Source organism: Myotis daubentonii, chromosome 4 (assembly GCF_963259705.1).
Source record: "Myotis daubentonii chromosome 4, mMyoDau2.1, whole genome shotgun sequence".
NCBI lineage: Eukaryota > Metazoa > Chordata > Mammalia > Chiroptera > Vespertilionidae > Myotis > Myotis daubentonii.
Window position 1 is genome coordinate 15,076,293 of NC_081843.1, and position 13,119 is coordinate 15,089,411.

General features: G+C 47.0%; 2 pseudogenes; both read right to left on the reverse strand.

The window, feature by feature from the left end:
• Nucleotides 1-698: 698 nt before the first annotated feature.
• LOC132232575 (akirin-2-like) lies at nucleotides 699-4,554 on the reverse strand (annotated as a pseudogene).
• Nucleotides 4,555-5,039: 485 nt separating this feature from the next.
• LOC132232989 (actin, cytoplasmic 2-like) lies at nucleotides 5,040-6,008 on the reverse strand (annotated as a pseudogene).
• Nucleotides 6,009-13,119: the final 7,111 nt, after the last annotated feature.

Below are 13,119 nucleotides of genomic sequence, written 5' to 3' on the forward strand. Positions count from 1 at the left end.
ATGTATTTAGAAACCAAGATCTGGGTACTAAGTGTACTTATAGTTATTGTGGTGCCCTCTTGGAGGATAGAGCTGGGAAATGGATGAAATGTATACATCCGTGAGTTTATACTGATATCTCCAATTCCAGTGTAATGCTATAGGGTTCTTTCTATCTCCCCTCTCCATATATCTTTCTTTTTTTATCCTCACCTGAGATATTTTTCCATTGATTGACTTTTAGAGAGACGGAAAGACAGAAATATCAATGTGAGAGAAATACATCAATTGATTGCCTCCTGCACACACCCTGACCAGGGCCTGGGCTGGGGAGGAGCCTGCAACCGTGGTATGTGCTCTTGACTGGAATCGAACCCGGGACCCTTTGGTCCACAGGCCGATGCTCTATCCACTGAGCCAAGCAGGCTAGGGTTCCATATTTTTTAAAAAATATTTTAAAATTGAGTTTTATTTTTTTAGCAGTTCATATTTCTTTTATTATCTGTATTATTGCTGGCGTGTCCTATGCCCTGTACATCTTGAGGGTATGTCTCCCCCTTGAGGGCTGCAGCTATCGCTACACCCTGTATAAATGCTGGACTTACATCAGCACACTGTTTTATAAAATCATTTATAGTTCCCGTTCTGCGAATCGGCCTTCATGAAGCCTGACAGGTATTATTAGCATTTTCAAAAGCCAGTTGTTTGATAAGGATATCGGCTGCCTCTTCATTAGTGATTACTTTCTTGACTGCCTGTATGAGGCGAGAAAGGAAACCCTGATACGGTCCCTCGACCTTCTGTTTAACCTCTGTAAGGGAGGTTGTTTTTCCTGCTGTACAAGGTAGGGCTTTCCAAAACCAGTTGCTGCCTAAGAGTAATGGTCACTGACGACAGCTTGAAATAACCTGTATTCACAGGGGGGTGTTCGCATTGCTGCATGTCATAATTGGGACCGCTTGCAACAATTCAACAAGGAACAAGGCAGCCCGCAAATGCAGAAAATGTGATTCATGCACCATAACTAGCAGGCTGTTCTCCGTATCGTCGCATTATCTGATCATGCGTAAACTTCACAAATGCAATCGTATTGTTCTGCAAGTTTTGTGTTCAGTATTTCTTCATGCTCTTCTTGAACTTTCTCTTCCCGTTCTTTCCACAAGCGTTCACGGATCACGCCAACCTGCCTTAGGGCGAGTAAGGGCTGTTCTTGCTTTAAAGGTGAGGATGTTGCAGGTGAAGTCCCTGGCGAAGCGGGTCCGCGGAGGAGAAAGGCATGTGGCTGTGCATCCAAAGTACAACACGCAACCGTCTGTTGAAGACAAGTTTTTTTTTTTAATTTTATTTTTATTGATTTTTTACAGAGAGGAAGGGAGAAGGAGAGAGAGAAACATCGATCAGCTGCCTCCTGCATACCCCCTACTGGGGAGGTGCCCACAACCCAGGTACATGCCCTTGACCGGAATCGAACCTGGGACCCTTCAGTCCGCAGGCCGACGCTCTATCCACTGAGCCAAACCGGTTAGGCTGAAGACAGGTTTCTAAATGTCTTCTCTTCTGCAGGCGTTTATACTCTTGTTTTATGTACAGAATTTGTTCTGCGGTGAGGCGGGCCGAGACGTCGCCGAAGGGGGCCGGCTCCATTCGGAGGTGCTTCTGCGGAGGCGGCGGCCGAGGTGGGCGCAGACAATGGCGCACATCGCCGCCGCTTCCGGGACGCCGGGCTCAGCAGCGGGTCAAAACCCAGAGTCCTTTTCAGAGTGGCCCCGCACGCCACGGCCGGGGGCTCCGGCGGGGTGGAGAGGGGGGAGCAGACAGGGGGGTGGGGAGGCCGCCGCCTCCGCGGCAGGGGGAGGGGGAGGGGGAGGGGCAGGGGCCGGGGCGAAAGCGGGCGGGGCGGTGTCCCCAGCCCACACCCGCCGGGGCAGGGGGCTCTCCCGCCTCCAAAGGCGCGGATCCCGGGGAGAGGCTGCGGGCGCCCCCGCCGGCCGCTGGAGCTCTGCGCCGAAACGGGCTCCCTGCGGCAGTCAGTGGATGCCAGCCTCGTGGGGTGTGAGGCTGGAACGCGGCCGGTTGGCTCAGTCTGTAGAGCACGAGACTCCTAATCTCAGGGTCGTGGGTTCGTGCCCCACGCTGGGCGCCAGATGTTGGGGTCCAGCCCCAGCAAGTCCAGGGGTTCCCAAAGGTATGGACGGAGTGTGCGAAGAAGGAATGACACGGAGGCAGCGTTCAGTCGATCAGCGTAGCGAGGTTCTCCAGCCAGGTTCCTAAAATTGAGTTTTAGAGGGTAAAGGAGGGGAAGAGAAAGATCAATGTGAGCAAAACATTGATCAGCTGCCTCCTGCATGCCCCCTACTGGGGATTGAGCCCAAAATCTGGGCATGTGCCTTGAACAGGACTTGAACTGGCAACCTTTTGGTGCACGGGACAAAACCAACCAACTGAGCCACACCGGCCAGGCATCCCCTCTCCATATTTGTAACTCCATTCTCCAACCGTGCGGAACTTGGCTTTCATTTCCACAATACTGTATATTTACATATTTGCTCAATTCTAGAATTCCAAAAAGTAACCTCAAATTGTTCATTCATGCCTGTGGGGGAAAATGCCTACCTAGTAGCGTTTAATATTTGTTTAGAGTTCTTTTTGTCTTTAACCTGAAGGCATGTGCTCTAAATACTATCTTCAAAAGTTACCTAAGTTCATTGGTTTTATTTTTTTCTCACCCTTAAGTATGTGTCTCTTTTTTTACTGCAGCACTTTATATTTTTCTCACAGCGACTTGTTCTTGGAGCCTAATGTTCTCACATGACAGTAGAAAACCAAAACTTGTTATCTCTTAAAGAATTGAGAATTGTGTACACAAATTTTACATAAATTAAAAGGATGAATTGCCCAGCTGATGTAATTCAGTGGATTGAACGTAGTCCCATGAACCAAGAGGTCCCAGATTTGATTCCCAGTCAGGACACATGCCCAGGTTGTGGGCTTGATCCCCAGTAGGGGGCGTGTGGGAGGCAGCATATGGGTGTATCTCTCTCATCGATGTTTCTATGTATTTCCTCTTCTCCTCTCTGAAATCAATAAAAATGTATTTTTTAAAAAGCATCAGATTAAAAAAAAAAGATGAATAAATTTAGAGGTGAAAATGCAAATTGTTTTCCAACTTAAGGCAAGAAACAAGCATCCTAGGTATTCTGGCAGGAAAACATCAGCTAAGAAAGGAAAATAGATCTAGGTTCTCTAGATCCCTTCTTCCAGAGCAGCGGTTCTCAACCTGTGGGTCGCGACCCCTTTGGGGGTCGAACAACCCTTTCACAGGGGTCGCCTAAGACTATCGGAAAACACATATATAATTACATATTGTTTTTGTGATTAATCACTGTGCTTTAATTATGTTCAATTTGTAACAATGAAATTGGGGGTCACCACAACATGAGGAACTGTAATAAAGGGTCTTGGCATGAGGAAGGTTGAGAACCACTGCTCTAGAGCATGAGCAGATTTATACCTGAGCCCATGCACTACCCACACTCCTTGCTTTCCAACCCTAAGCCCTCTTAGCCTGGTGTCACAACCTAATGAAAATGGTCTTGCTCCTTTTTTTTTTTTCTTGTCTTGCTCCTTTTATAAAGTACTATCATTTGTTTTTGAACCATTAACTTATTTGTGATTATATTACAACATAAAATTCTCAAAACAGGAATCTGCCTTTCAAGCCAGTAAAATAAAAAGCAGATAAGAGTTTTTAGAAACTAAATTTCCTATTTAGTGAAGTAACACAGTAATAAAGTGTGAAATACTATTTTTGAGGTCATCATAAGATGTGAATGACCCATGTCCTGCGTGGTTCAGCGTTCCGGCTCTGGAGAAGGGCCGCGAGCAAATGACAGAGGTGAGACAAGAAATAATAATTTGGAAATTGGGGGGCCAGGCGGGAGCTGAACACAAGAGGGAGGACTTGGCCTGTGCTCAGGCCTAGCCATCCTTTTATTCAGTTTGGGATACACCTATAGCCCTTAGGCAGGCAATTTCCAGGAACAGATAGACTTTCTTATCAGTAAGGATTTCCATGACTATCTGGTGGGAAGTTGCTTCAGCTACCATTGTCTCGACTAAACAGTGGGTGCATAGCTCTGACCTTTGCCAGGGCTCAAGGGTAACCAGCATTCCGGCTCCTTGTCCACACCTCTCTGCTAGTGAAGATAATAAGCTGCTTTCCACAATAAGATTAGTCATTCTCGCCCTAACCGGTTTGGCTCAGTGGATAGAGCGTCGGCCTGCAGACTGAAAGGTCCCAGGTTCGGTTCCGTTCAAGGGCATGTACCTTGGTTGCAGGCACATCCCCAGTAGGGGGTGTGCAGGAGGTAGCTGATTGATGTTTCTCTCTCATCTATGTTTCTAACAATCAATCCCTCTCCCTTCCTCTCTGTAAAAAATCAATAAAATATATTAAAAAAAAAAAAAAAGAAATCCTGGAATAGGCAGCTTCTGCAGGTTAGTACCCTGAACAAATCAGGAATGCGTGGTCTCCCCACTTCTCACCAAGACACTGGATTTCTCTTGCACAATCATGTTTTCGTTTCGGCCACCAAGTGACCAACCACATGTGCAGGGGTTTAAATCATAAATATGGCCATAACCGGTTTGGCTCAGTGGATAGAGTGTTGGCCTATGGACTGAAGGGTCCCAGGTTCGATTCCAGTCAAGGGCACATGCCTGGGTTGTGAGCTCGATCCCCAGTAGCGGGTGTACAGGAGGCAGCCGATCAATGATTCTCTCTCATCAGTGATGTTTCTATCTCTCTCTCTCTCCCTTCCTTTCTGAAATCAATAAAAATATTTTTTTTAAAAAAATCATAGATATGTACAGGGTATTAAAACATGTACAAAGGGAATAGTTGACTTGAATTCAAGATCAGATACAAGCTTCAAGGACAATTTCTTTTCAAAGTCTCATTCCAGTTCCATGAGGCCAGCATGAGGTGTATACATTTGCTAGGGCAAACTCAGACTTGATCAACTCATGTAGCAAATGCTACTCATCTGCCTGCGGTATGTTTAGAAGCATTTACAGTGGACAACGGACGGGCCCAACTTGTCGTACTCTTGCTGATCCACATCTGCTGAAAGGTGTACAGTGAGGCCAGAATGGAGTCATCGATCCACATCGAATACTTGTTCTTCGGCAAGGCAATGATCTTGATCTTGATCACAGCCAGGGCTGTGATCTCCTTTTGCATCCTATCGGCAATGCTGGGGTACATGGTGTTCCTACAGACAACATTGTGTTGGCATACATGTCCTTCCGGATGTCAACATTACACTTCGTGATAGAGTTGAATGTGGTCTCTTGGATACCACGGGATGCCATACCCAGGAAGGAGGGCTGAAAGAGTGCCTCCGGACACTGGAACCGCTCGCTGATGATGATCACCTGCCCCTCAGGCTCGTAGCTCTTCTCCAGGATGCAGGCGGACACTGCAGTGGCCATCTCCTGCTCGAAGTCCGGGGCTACATAGCAGAGCTTCTCCTTGATGTTACACATGATTTCCCATTCACTGCGGTGGTAAAGGTGTAGCCACACCCCGTGAAGATCTTCAGTGAGATAGTTGGCCAGGTCCCAGCCAGCTAGGTCCAGACACAGGATAGAGAATGGGGGGGAGTAGACCTCATTGTTGGGCATAGTGTGGGTGACCCCCACCCCCAGAGCCCATAACAGTATCAGTGGTGCAGCCAGAGGCATACAGGGACAGCACCGCCTGGATGGCCATGTACATGGCCTGGGTGCTAAAGGTCTCGAACATGAGCTGAGTCATCTTCTCATGGTTGGCCTTGGGGTTCAGGGGAACCTCGGTCAGCAGCACAGGATGTTCCTCGGGGGCCACAGCAGCTCGTTGTAGAAGGTGTGGTGCCAAATCTTCTCCATCTTCATGTCATCCAAGACGGTGAGGATACTGCGCTTACTCTGGGCCTTGTTGCCCATAGAGCTGTCTTCTGCCCCATGCCCACCATGATGCTGGTGTTGGGGGCATCTGGCAATGAAGGAAACACAGCTGGGGGAGGGATGGAATCATCCCCAGCAAAGCCAGCTCAGCACAGGCCATAGCCATGGTTGATGACATCTCTTCTTCCATGGCGACTGGAGGAGGAGACAACAGTCGTCTCGGAGAATGGAATAGCACAGAGCAAAGCTGTGAGCGGAGCGTGGGCCCGCTGCAGCGAGTGAGAACAAGTGTGTTTGTTATTCATTGGAAATGTGCTTTGGTTCTGTTTGTATTAAATTTTAGGACTTTTCCCTCCCATTTTGGAGATTTTACTTACTTTTTCAAATACATAGAAGAATGGCATGGTTCCAAAAGGCAGGTCTGTACAAAAAGGTATATTCAGAGAAGTATCTTCTCCCCTGTCCCCTCCATCCTGTCCTCGCAATTCCTGCCCACTGCCTTCTGGTAACCAATCTCAGTTCTCTCTGCTTTTTCCTTCCTAGGTTTCTGTATGCTCAAGTGAGGAGGCAAATGTATATTTTCTTAAGTCCCCTTGTTTCTTATACAAAAGTAGAACACTATAGATCAGGCGTCCTCAAACTTTTTAAACAGGGGGCCAGTTCACTGTCCCTCAGACTGTTGGAGGGCTGGACTATAGTTTTGAAAAAAACTATGAACAAATTCCTATGCACAGTGCACATATCTTATTTTGAAGTAAAAAAACAAAACGGGAACAAATACAATATTTATATTTGCATGTGGCCCGCAGGCAGTAGTTTGAGGACCCCTGCTATAGATATTCTTTCCCGTGTTGCCTTTTTCACTTAGCATTATATCCTGGAAATCACACCACCTCAATTCACAGAGGTGTGTGGAAGAGCTTTTATTCAACCACTTTTTTATGTATGAGCATCTAAATAGCTCCCCTGCTGCAATGAGCAACCAAGTACGTATGTATTTTCATATTGTTGGGGGTATATCTCCAAGGTAAAGTTCTAGAAGTGGGGTTTCTGGGGCAAAAGGCAAGGACATATGTAGTTTTGTTACTAATGACAGACTCCTCTCAGTAAGGGTTGCATTCCCACTAGCAAAATATAAGAGGGCCTGCTTTCCCACAGCCTCGCCAACAGGGTAGGTTGCTATGCTTTTCAATTTTGCTAACCTGATGGGTGAGAAATGGAATTTCAGTGTTGGTTTTTGTGGTAAAATTTCTATAACATAAAATTTACCAATTCAACTATTTGTAAGTGTACAATTCAGGGCATTAAGTATATTTACAATGTTGTGCAACAATCACCACTGTCCATTTCCAGAACTTCTTTTATCCCCCAAACTGAAACTCTAGCCATTAAACAATAACTCCTCATTCTACCCTCTCCCCAGCCCCTAGTAACCTCTATTCCATTTCTTTCTGTACCTAAGAATTTGACTACTCTAGGTATCGCATATGAGTGGAAATCATATAATAGTTGTCCTTTGTGTCTGGCTTATTGCATTTAGCATAATATTTTCTTTTCTTAGCATAATATTTTCAAGGTTTATCCATGTTGTAGCATGTATCAGAATTTAATTCTTTTTATGGTTGACTAATATTCCATGTGCCCCGACCCGCGGGGCATGCAACGTGGGTGCCGTGAAGGTGCCTGTAAGGGAATGAGAGGATAGGAGACGCAAAGAAATGGAGGCAAGACCGGAGTCTGATCAAGCCTCAAAATTTTTATTTTTACAGCGGCAGAATATATATTGTTCCAGGGGCGGGGGTGGGTAGCAGGGGTGGGTAGCAAAGCTTATGGTAATAGCCTATCAGCAAGTGGAAGCTGTTTGCTTGTGGTGTGTGACAAGTGGTGTGTGTCGGATTCTTAATTGCTGACCAAACCGCAGGACGTACGTGGTTTCTGGTAACTAGGAGTTACTACCAGAAACTTATTGTTCTTTTTTTTTTTTTCTTTTTTAAAATATATTTTATTGATTTTTTACAGAGAGGAAGGGAGAGAGATAGAGAGTTAGAAACATCGATGAGAGAGAAACATCAATCAGCTGCCTCCTGCACATCTCCTACTGGGGATGTGCCCGCAACCAAGGTACATGCCCTTGACCGGAATTGAACCTGGGACCTTTCAGTCCGCTGGCCGACGCTCTATCCACTGAGCCAAACCGGTTTCAGCGAAACTTATTGTTCTTAAGATGGCTTTGACTAGGCCAGTTTCTCTGATAGCTCCCAACACCATGGACTATATAAACTGTGTTTTATCCATTCATTCGTTAACAGACATTTGAGTTGTTACCATTTTTTTTTTAGCTATTGTGAATAATGCTGCTATACATGAACATTGGTATACAAGTTTTTGTGTGGGTATATTTTCATTTCTCTTGGATATATATCTAGGAGTAGAATTGCTGGCTCATGTGATAATTTCATGTTTAACTTTTTTGAGAAACTGCCAGACATTTTTCCACAAGGCTTTCACCATTTTATATTCCTATCAGCAATGCACAGGGTTCCAATTCTTCACATCCCTAGCAACACTTGTTATTATGTCTTTTTGTCTTTTTTATTCTAGCCATCCTACTGGGTATGAAGTGGTATCTCATTGTGGTTTTGATTTGTATTTCTCTGATGATTAGTGATTTTGAGCCTCTTTTCATGTGTTTATTGTTAATTTGTATATCTCCTTTGGAGAAATGTCTATTTAAGTCCTTTGCCCATTTTTTTAACTGGGTTGTGTGTGATTTTGTTGTTGAGTTGTAAGAGTTCTTTATATATTCTGGAGATTAGCTCCTTATCAGATTTGTGACTGTTCTCTCCCATTCTGTGAGTTGTTTTTCAATTTTTTGTTGTTGTTTGTTAATCCTCTCCCAAGGATATTTTTCCATTGATTTTAAGGAGAGTGGAAGAGAGAGAGGGAAAGACAGAGAGAAACATCCATGTGAGAGAAACACATCAATTGGTTGCCTCCCGCACGAGCCCCAACCAGGGCCTGGGCCAGGGAGGAGCCTGCAACCAAGGTATGTGCCCTTGACTGGAATCGAACCTGGAACCCTTCAGTCCACAGGTTGATGCTCTATCCACTGAACAAACTATCACTTTTTTATAGTATCCTTTTATGCACAAAAGTTTTTAACTTTAATGAGATCCAGTGTATCTCAGTGTAGTTTGAATTTGCATTTCAATAATCACAAGTGAGGTTGAACATGAGATATATTTTTCCGTTATAGAAGTTTACAGTCTGATTAAAGTAGGCAAAACAGATAAAGCCGTATATTCTGAATGGTATTCGCTAGTTTTCAGTTTCCCCACCTGCAAAATGGAGCCGTTAGACAAATATGACCACTAGACAAGTATGCTTGCCATTAGTAGGAAACCATGAACACCTTTCTCACTGGATTCTTTAGTCTTAGGACTCTTCCTTCAGAGACTATATCTTGGTCACTCGGAGTCTGTTCCACTGGCTTGTGGAGAGTTTTCTCCTGGTTCTGGCAGATGCCTTTCTCCCCAACGTGCTCTGCTCCTCATTCCCATCTGGATACGTAGATTGTTTTCCAAGCCAGAAAGCCAGCCGTTGGCCCCACTTGACTTCCATCTCCAGTTAACCCTGTGACATGGCCTCCACAGCCTCTCCCTCAGCCTGCCCTCGGTATCGCCCTGGCCTCCACAGCCTCTCCCTCAGCCTGCCCTCGGTATCGCCCTGGCCTCCACAGCCTCTCCCTCAGCCTGCCCTCGGTATCGCCCTGGCCTCCACAGCCTCTCCCTCAGCCTGCCCTCGGTATCGCCCTGGCCTCCACAGCCTCTCCCTCAGCCTGCCCTCGGTATCGCCCTGGCCTCCACAGCCTCTCCCTCAGCCTGCCCTCGGCATCCCCAGCTGCTGCTGCCCAAACCCGGGCCTCCAGCACCAGCCTCCTCTCCAGGCCCCTGGCTGCTAGGCTTTGCTTCCAGTCTCATGGGGCCTCCGGAATGATTTTTTAATTTTCCTTTGATGCTTTATTTGTATCCTGCATTGTGGTGGGTTGAATAGCAGCCCTTCAAAACTTGATGTTCACTCGGAACCTCAGGACGTGACCTTATTTGGGACAAAGAAAGGGCGTTGCAGATGCAATTAGTTAAGGATCTCTGGATGAGATCATTATGAATTTAAGGGGGACCCTAAACCCAGTGACTGGTGTCCTTATAAGAAGAGGAGACACAGAGGCACACAGGGGAGAAGGCCATGTGAAGGTGGGGGCGGAGACCGGAGTGATGCAGCCACCAGCCAAGAAACCGAAGAGGCAGGAAGGATCCTTCCCTGGGCGCTCCTCTCCTGGAAGCACGCCCCTGCCTTTCCCTTTCCTTCCCCTTTTTACTTGCCCGCCCCCTCCCACCCCTCCCACCCCTCCCACCCCTCCCACCCCTCCGTGGTGTCCCAGGCACATCACAGTAGCTTCCTCACTCCCAAGCTCCAAAGGCCCCTCCTTACCTCTATAACTTGTTTCCTGAGCCCATTTCTTTTAGGAATTACTTTTTCTACCTCTCTGATTTACCAAATAAATGTTCTCTTATAATTTGGGTTTGGGCTCTGAATTATTTCCTAGCCAGAACCCAAGTAAAAAAAAAAAGAGGAAAAGAGAGACAGGATCCTTCCCATGTAAAAACAAGAAAAGAAAAAAAAAGAGAGAGAAAGGACCCTTCTCGGAGCCTTGGGAGGGAGCATGGCCCTGTGCCACCTTGATGTTGGGCGTCCGAGGGTCTCCCAATCTGGGAGATAATAGATTCCTGTTGTTTTCAGTGACCCAGTTTGTGGTCCTTTATGATGGCAGCCCCTGGACACTGATACACACAGGTAGGCCATGTTCATTGTGGAAAACATGATAAAATACAGATAAGTGAACAGAGAAGAAAAAAAGTAAAGAAAAAACGTACACAAACAATTCCATCCCCCAGAGACAATCACTGTTAACATTTTAGCATCTATATTGTTAGAGTAATATTTCTAAAATGCAAACTTCTAAAATCTCTCCTAAATGCCTTTGGAATAAAATCTAAAACTCCTTAATCGGGCCTCCTAGAACACAGCCTGCTTGTCACCATAGTGTGTTGAAAAATCAGACGGAGGCCTAAAACCAGGACTACAGGCTTTATTAGAGGAGAAGCACCTGCCGGGCTGCCTCACAAGGGGAGGACAGCAGCACGTGCAGGGTGGGCACGCCTTTTGAGGGGCAGAATGGGAAGGGGCGGGGGGCTTAGTGTACTCGGCGCACACTGATTGGCGGCTTACTGCATTGTCCATATAGGACAAGGGCTTAGGGTATTTGGCAGGTGTGGACTGGTGGTCCAATGTATAGTCCATATAAGGTACCTGGTTAGCCACTCAGGTATTTCTGGGCTGCAGGTTACGTCACACTCCGCCCACCAGTTGGGGGGAGGGAGGATCTATCATGTGTGGGTTCTTGACTTTGTGTAGAAAAGATTTCACAACACGAGTCCAGGTGGCTTTTGAGAGTGTGTTTGTTTGTTAAAGCTGGGGACAGTGAAACAAGGGAGGGCTTAGGTAGGAGAAGCAACAGGAGAGGAAAAGAGGAAAGGGGGCCACGGAGACAGGTCCGGGGGGTTAGCTCAGCTTGAGCCGTCATTGCCCACCGCTCTCCCGGTTACAAGTCTCATGGGGTGCCCTAGAGTTTAGGAGAAAACCAGCAAAGACACAAGACATGGACATGCTCTTTGGAGGGCGCACTGTGGCTCTTTTGTCTTGAGGCTTTTTATCTCTCTTTGACCTGCCAGAATCCTAGGGGAGGTCTCAGGGGAGGGTCTTCACAGAATATTCATTAGCTTTGTTTTCTTTTTATTATTTTATTAATTTTTAACAGAGAGGAATGGAGAGGGATAGAGAGTTAGAAACATCAATGAGAGAGAAACATCAATCAGCGGCCTCCTGTACACTCCCCACTGCGGATGTGCCCGCAACCAAGGTACATGCCCTTGACCGGAATCAAACCTGGGACCCTTCAGTCTGCAGGCTGACGCTTTATCCACTGAGCCAAACCGGTTAGGGCTGTTTTCTTTTTTAAAAAATATTTTTTAATTGACTTTAGAAAGAGAGGACAGGAAAAAGAGAGAGAGAGAGAGAGAGACATCAATGTGAGGGAGAAATATCAATCGGCTGCCTCCTGCCCGCCCCCTACTGGGGACTGAGCCTGCAACCAAGGCTGGTGCCCTGACTGGGAATTGAACCAGCGATCTTTTGGCACATGGGACAATGCTCAACCAACTGAGCCACACCTGCCAGGGCTCATTAGCATTTCAGGTGTGTTCTTCAATGTGTTCATTCATCCAAATGTGAGTATAGAGGGGGCAGGGGTTCTTTTCTGGTTAGTTTCTTTTAAAAGAACGTCATTAAGAATGGTATTGAAAAAGGACCCAGGACCAAGTCCATTCTGTCCTGAGAGGATCTGAAATTTGCTCCTTAGTGTCCTTGGCTACGGAAGGTAAAACCTTGTGACTCACTCGCTCGCTGTAAGTTGCTCAGATTGATTGGCCTCTTTCGTTGTATTGTCTCAGCTTCCCTGTTCCACTTGTCAGGGAATCTGCCCAGCCTCTTACCGTCCTGCCTCAGTGACGCCTGGGGCAAGGGTGAGTGCAGCCTCTCCCATTGCCACTTCTGATTCCTGGATCCAGGAATCCTGGAGCTGACATTGCTCTGAGGCAAGACAGACCATAAACACACACACAGAAAACCAATGCCCAGTCCTGGGAGCAGCTAGGGGGCGCTGAAAGGCAGGGTTTGTGTCAGGAAAGCATCCTATTTCCTCCCTCTCCCCAGAGGGAGGCCAGACCCGGGTGGAAGGGCAGCTCCCAGAGGTGGTGCTATAGCGCTCTCTGCTGCTGTCAGGTTCCTATGTCACCTCTTTATCTGAGGTCCCAGCTCCAGCCTGCCCGCTCCCACAGGCCTGAAACCATGGTCCCGGCCAGGCCTGGCAGCTTCCAGGCGCTGTGTGGGTTAACGGCGTGGCCAGGACCACGCAGCCTCAGCACAGGCGAAGCAGGGCACCTGGCAAGCAGAGCGTTTGCCCTCAAAGAAGTCTTGGGTTCAGCTCCTGGAAGATGCCCCTGTTCCCGTGGCCAAGAGAGACCCTGTGAGGGAAGGCCTTCCCCTGGGCAACAGGGTGGTCCCTAGTCTGAGCCT